Source organism: Myotis myotis, unplaced genomic scaffold, assembly GCF_014108235.1.
Source record: "Myotis myotis isolate mMyoMyo1 unplaced genomic scaffold, mMyoMyo1.p scaffold_m19_p_2, whole genome shotgun sequence".
Classification (NCBI taxonomy): Eukaryota; Metazoa; Chordata; class Mammalia; order Chiroptera; family Vespertilionidae; genus Myotis; species Myotis myotis.
The window spans coordinates 98,182,425-98,188,563 of NW_023416324.1; positions in this window are offsets into that span (position 1 = coordinate 98,182,425).

Consider the following 6,139-nt stretch of genomic DNA (forward strand, 5'->3'; position numbering starts at 1 on the left):
ATTTTATTGAGTCTGAAACTGTTTAAAATTTTAGGCTCCCTCTAATACAAAATCACAAATACAAAAGTACATATGAAAGTGAATATTTATTAGAAATGGAAAAAATAAATTTGAACTTTAAAAACAAACATCAGAAAGGCCTTAAAATCCAGTAAAGTAGCATTTTGATCAATTAACTTCCTAGAAACATACTTTTTACCCTATATTTTTACTCATATACTAGAGGCCCAGTGCACGAATTCATGCACAGGTGGGCTCCCTTGGCCTGGCTGGCGATCAGGGCCAATTGGGGAAGTCTCACCCAGCCCTGATCAGAACCAGCCTGCTGTCGGGAGGGAACACAGGAGGTTGGCTGTGGAAGCGCACTGACCACCAGGGGGCAGCTCCTGCCTTGAGTGTCTGGTCCCTCGTGGTCAGTGCATGTCATAGAGACCGGTTGGCTGGTCCTTCAGTTGACATGTTGTAATGGTCGCTTAAGCTTTTACATATATAGATTTGTTGACCTTGCCATTGTATAACTATGATTTTCTATTGAAAGAATAGAAATATAATTCTACATATTGTTCTAAGCATAATTGAACAAATTTGTTTTTACCAACAACAGATGAGAAAAGTTTCTTTTATCTTTACAACTCAGTATTGATAACATCATGTAAATTTTTAGGATTGATGTCAAATTTAACATGAGCTGTAACTTTCGGGGCTTTTAGAACTTTCTTACTGAGTAATTAATCCTAGACTGTTTTTGAATTGGAAATGGTTGGCGCTGCTGGCTCCACTCTTACACACTTTGCATCCAGGCACCTAAGATAGGGTCTGCTTGCCATGGGAGATCCAGCACACACTTCCTTCTTGGTATGTGTGGTGAGGTGAATGGATCCAGGAAACAAGCTTTGAAGTCAATCCTATCCTGGGACACCTGGCCATAATGAAGCGCACAGAAATGGCAGCAAAAGCATATAAACAGATCCCTCTAAACTAGATTAAATATGTCCCTCATTCAGCTCCTTCTGATCTGCATCCCAAAATTGGCTGTCAGCCCCTCCAATGCATTCAACACATGACAAAGCACAACAGTGGGAAATACAATGTGGAAGGAGAATGGCCTTAAGCAACTGAGATGAAGTTTATTTTTGCAAATTTTAGAAGTATCTAACTTAGTGAAGACATGACTAGGGCCCCTCTCAGAACCTTGGACGTGGCCTGTATAAGAAAAGAGGCCCCAATTTAAGTCAAACTCAACCAAAGAATCAAACTCAAACCTAGTTCCACTGACTTAAAAATCCATTATTTTCTAGGACTCTGGATGAGTCTCAAAGCTACTTTTTAAAAAAATTACCACTTTAGCTATATTAAGTGTGCAATTTAGTGGCATTAAGTATGTTCAGATTGTTGTACAACAATCACCACCATTCATCTCCAGAATTTTTCACCTTCCCAAGCTGAAATTCTGTATTCATTAAACTTTAAATTCTGTATTCATTAAGCTTCTCTAGTCCTTCCTCCCTCCAATCCTGATAATCTCTATTCTACCTTCTGTCTCTATGAATTTGAATACACTGTACTCTAGGTATCACAAATAAGAAGTGAAATCCTATATTTGTCCATTTGTGTCTGACATTTTACTTAGCCTAATATTTTCAAGGTTCATCAATGTTGTAACATGTATTAAAACTTCGTTTCTGTTTAAGGCTGAATCATATTTCATTGTATGTATAAATCACATTTTCTTTATCCATTCATGCATCAATGGACAATTAGGTTGCTTCCATCTTTTTGCTATTGTGAATAATGCTCTATGAACATTGGTGTACAAGTATCTGTTTGTGTCCCTGCTTTCAAATATTTTGGGTATATTCCCAGAAGTAGAATTGCTGAATCATATGATAATTCTATTTTTATTTTTTTAGAAACCATGATACTCTTTTCCACAGTGGCTACACCATTTTACATTGCCACAAGCAATGCACAAGGTCTCCAATTTCTCCACATCCTCTCAACACTTGTTTTGGGGAGGAGGGTTTAAATAGGATCCTAAAGGGTGTGAAGTGGTATTTCATTGTGGCTTAAATTTTCATTTCCTTCATGATTAGTAATATTGAGAATCTTTTAATGTACTTACTTATCTTAAAGCCACTTTTATCAGTATTATCCATTTAATTATACTGAAGATCTCATAAAAACTGACATTTTTTATTCATTAGATAGTTCACTCAGTAAAATAAGCATAAACTTTCAATGTGTTAAACAATGAAATATTCTCCTCAGAGTTTGTGAGTGGGTTGCAATCAGCAGAAACAGAGTCCTAACATTTACAGAGGCTTCCAAGGACATCTGGGTTGCAGGCAGAACCATTAGGTAGGAAGAGTCGCTGCACACATGGGTTTGCCATGACTAGGGGGTATTTTAAGGGGAGGGGGGTGTACTTACCATTTCTAAGTTTTTATACTCATAGCTTAAAGGATACTTTAGACAGAATGTGTCCACCTCAAATTTCATATGTTAATAACTAACTTCACATGTGATGGTGTTTGGAGATGGGGTCTGTGGGAGGTGATTAGGTCATGAGGGCTCTACCTTATTGAATGCAAGTAATGCCCTTGTAAGAAGAAACCAGAGAGCTTATGCATTCTTTATGCCTTCTAAGGACACAGTGAGAAGATGTCCATTTATGAATCAGGCACAGAATCTGCTGGTGACTTGATTTTGGACTTTCCAGCCTCCAGAACTGTGAGCAATACATTTCTGCTGTTTACAAGTCACCCAGTCTATGGTATAGCAGCCCAAACAGGCTAAGACAACCAATCTCTGGGGATCCTTCCAGCTTAGTCTAGAATCTCTATCTTCCTGACAGTATCTAAATCATTCCATAAATATGTGTGTCTAGTCTTACAGCATATTACCGTGTCTGTCACCATGTGCCAATGTTTGACAGTCTTTGTCGTCAGGAAGTGTTAGACTGCAGGCATTTTTCCTAGGCCACTTCACAAACATGGAGTGGGGCCATGGGCAATGTCACTGTTCACATTGACATTCTCTGATAGAAAACACATACATATGGTTATGTTGTAGTAACAGTCATCTGTAGATCCTCTCTGCCTTCAGCAACTTCACAGAATAAATCAGACACCAGATGGGAAACTGAATTGATACAATCTGACCTCCTGTCTAACCATCCATTACACAGACATGATCAGTGTCTGGACTAGTTTTTACTCTAATACTGTCACAAAGAAAGAGTATAATAAGCAACTGTGGATTGTGGGACAAAGAGTATAACCTCTTAAGATATTAACTGACCTATAAATCACTATATATTAAAAGCTGGAAACTATTTATCAATTAATAACTTCAAGTGGTATAATGGAATAGCGCAAGTTGGCCTTGAATATTTAGAGCAAGTTAACTAACACATCTATGAAATGAGATACCAAGTACTTCAGGCTATAACGTGGTCATCAATTTAAATTTCAGACAGTATAGCTATTACTAGGAAAAGGGGAATGGTTAACTTCTTCCCAGGTCAGGGACACAAAAGTTGCAAATTGAATGCTCAAATTGGGTACAGGAGGTTTTCCAGAATGTTTGAAAGCCTCTACCAAGATTTACTTGTGAAACACTAGAGCACATTGTGTATTGCAAGATCTTGCTCATGACAGGCTGTTTAAAACTGAGTTACAATAGTGCTTATTCTGATAATCATTTTGCAAAGATTTATATCTCAATCAGCTTATGACACTCAGAACCAATTTTTTTCAAGGCCTCAGGTAAAAAAGAATTTTATTTATAATTTTTAAAATTGCTTTAGTCAAGTGCTAAAAGTAAAGTGCCTATAAAAAGTTATTTTTAATTGAGTTCAGTATAACCCTCAAAAAGTTTTACTTAAAATAACTTTAAATGCCTTTATTCCATTGGTGGTTTTAAATATTTTTAATATCAGGTATAGTTACCAATTTGCTAAAGTCAATAGTTGTGCAAGTGTCAAATCATGTCAGTTTCAAAGAAAATGAACATCATTATGATTTGAGGTTATTATAAATTCAAAAAGTGCTGCTGGTGTTTATGATAGTTTTTGAGATTTATATATGGATTTATAGCAAGAAAAAATCATTTTTAGCTAAATGCTTCATTTTAAGTGATTTTCTTGTCTTTTTAAAATATTCATAATGAATTTCCACCCTCTTTGAGAAATAGCAAATTACTTTGATATCCTGGTTTTCAGTTTTGGAAAACTAAGGTACAAGTTAACTACTTCCTAGTACTTTGTGGTAAATAAAAAAATTGTTAATGGTGTTCATGTTGCCTGCAGTACAACTTCACTAAATACTTTGAAGACAAAATGTGCAATCAAAGAAGAAAGCTTGTATAGTCTCTCACACATAATTTGCAATAGTTCAAGTAATTTGTGTTATGATATCATCAGCCTACAAAACTATGGGCAAATCTGAATTCAAGTGGAAACTTTTGTCTTCGAACAATTTCATCATCTCCCAATCAATAAATCAAAAACTTGCCACTCTAGTAGAGTTCAACTGAAGAGAAATACTGCAATTCTCCTACTCTTGACTCTTAGAAAGACAGTTCAGATCTCAGCTAGAAGAAGGGTTCTTATCAGGAGTGGGGGTATCAAGGCCTTGAGCCTATGGTTCAGTCGCCTTCTTATCCTAGTAGTCTGCTCTTAATTAATATTACCTTTGGTGGAAGCCTAAGTGAAAGCATACATGCTTCTGTATGCAGAACTTTCTCAGCAGGATTACCGCAGCTAAAATGGAGGTGAGGGAAAGCAAGACAAAAGCATAAGACTGTTTTGCAATCCTTTAGAAATGTAGGCAAAACTTTCCTTTTGAATGAGCAGACACCAAGCGGTTCCTGCAGAGAGAACGTGCAAGCCTTCATCTCTCTGGTACATTGGAATATGTAAGGGGCATCAGCAATGGACCAATAGCACTTCAGCTAAATCTGTATATATAAAAGCCTATGTGACCGTTACGACTGGAAAACCAGATGACCAGACGACTGGCAGTTAGCTATGATGCACACTGACCACCAGGGGTAGACAATCAACGTAGGAGCTGCCCCTGGTGGTCAGTGTGCTACCACAGCCAACCTCCCATGGCCAGCCAACCTCCCAAGGTCGGCCAACCTCCCACAGTCCCTCCCCCCACCAGCTGGCCCCAACTGGCCCCAATCAGAATTGGGTGAGATGGCCCTAATTGATTCTGATCACTGGCCAGGCTGAGGGACCCCACCCATGCACAAATCTGTGCACTGGGCCTCTAGTGTTTATTAAAAGAGGATATGATACAGTCATTTAATAGCGTACTACATTACACTAAAGGTAAGAGTTTTTCAAATAATTTGTTTTGATGAAAAAAATTTATGATATGATATTAACTGAAATAAGTTGTGAATACATAATGTATAACTAATTTCATTTAAAATATTCTCATAAAAGAAATAATAAAAATCTCAGCAATTATTTTTTTTTAATATATTTTTTATTGATTAAGATATTACATATGTGTCCTTGTCCCCACGTTACCCTCTACCCCCCACCCCCCCCACCCCCGCTCATGCCCTCACCCCCCCGTTGTCCATGTCCATTGGTTAGGCCTATATGCTTGCATATAAGTCCTTTGGTTGATCTTTCCCCCGTACCCCCACCCTCCCCTACCTTCCCTCCAAGTCCCGACAGTCCAATCAATGTCTCTCCGTCTCTGGATCAGTCCTTGTTCATCAGCTTATGTTGTTCATTATATTCCACAAATGAAGTGAGATCCTGTGGTATTTATCCGCTCTCAAGTTCCATCCATGCTGTGGCAAATGGAAAGAGTTCCTTTTTCTTCTTCCTCTTCTTAAAGAATACCTTTCAGCATTTCATATAATGCTGGTTTGGTGATGATGAACTCCTTTAGCTTTTTCTTATCCGTGAAGCTCTTTATCTGACCTTCTATTCTGAATGATAGCTTTGCTGGATAAAGTAATCTTGGTTGCAGGTTCTTGCTATTCATCACTTTGAATATTTCTTGCCACTCTCTTCTGGCCTGCATGGTTTCTGTTGAGAAATCAGCTGACAGTCGTATGGGTACTCCCTTGTAGGTAACTGACTGTCTTTCTCTTGCTGCTTTTAAGATTCTCT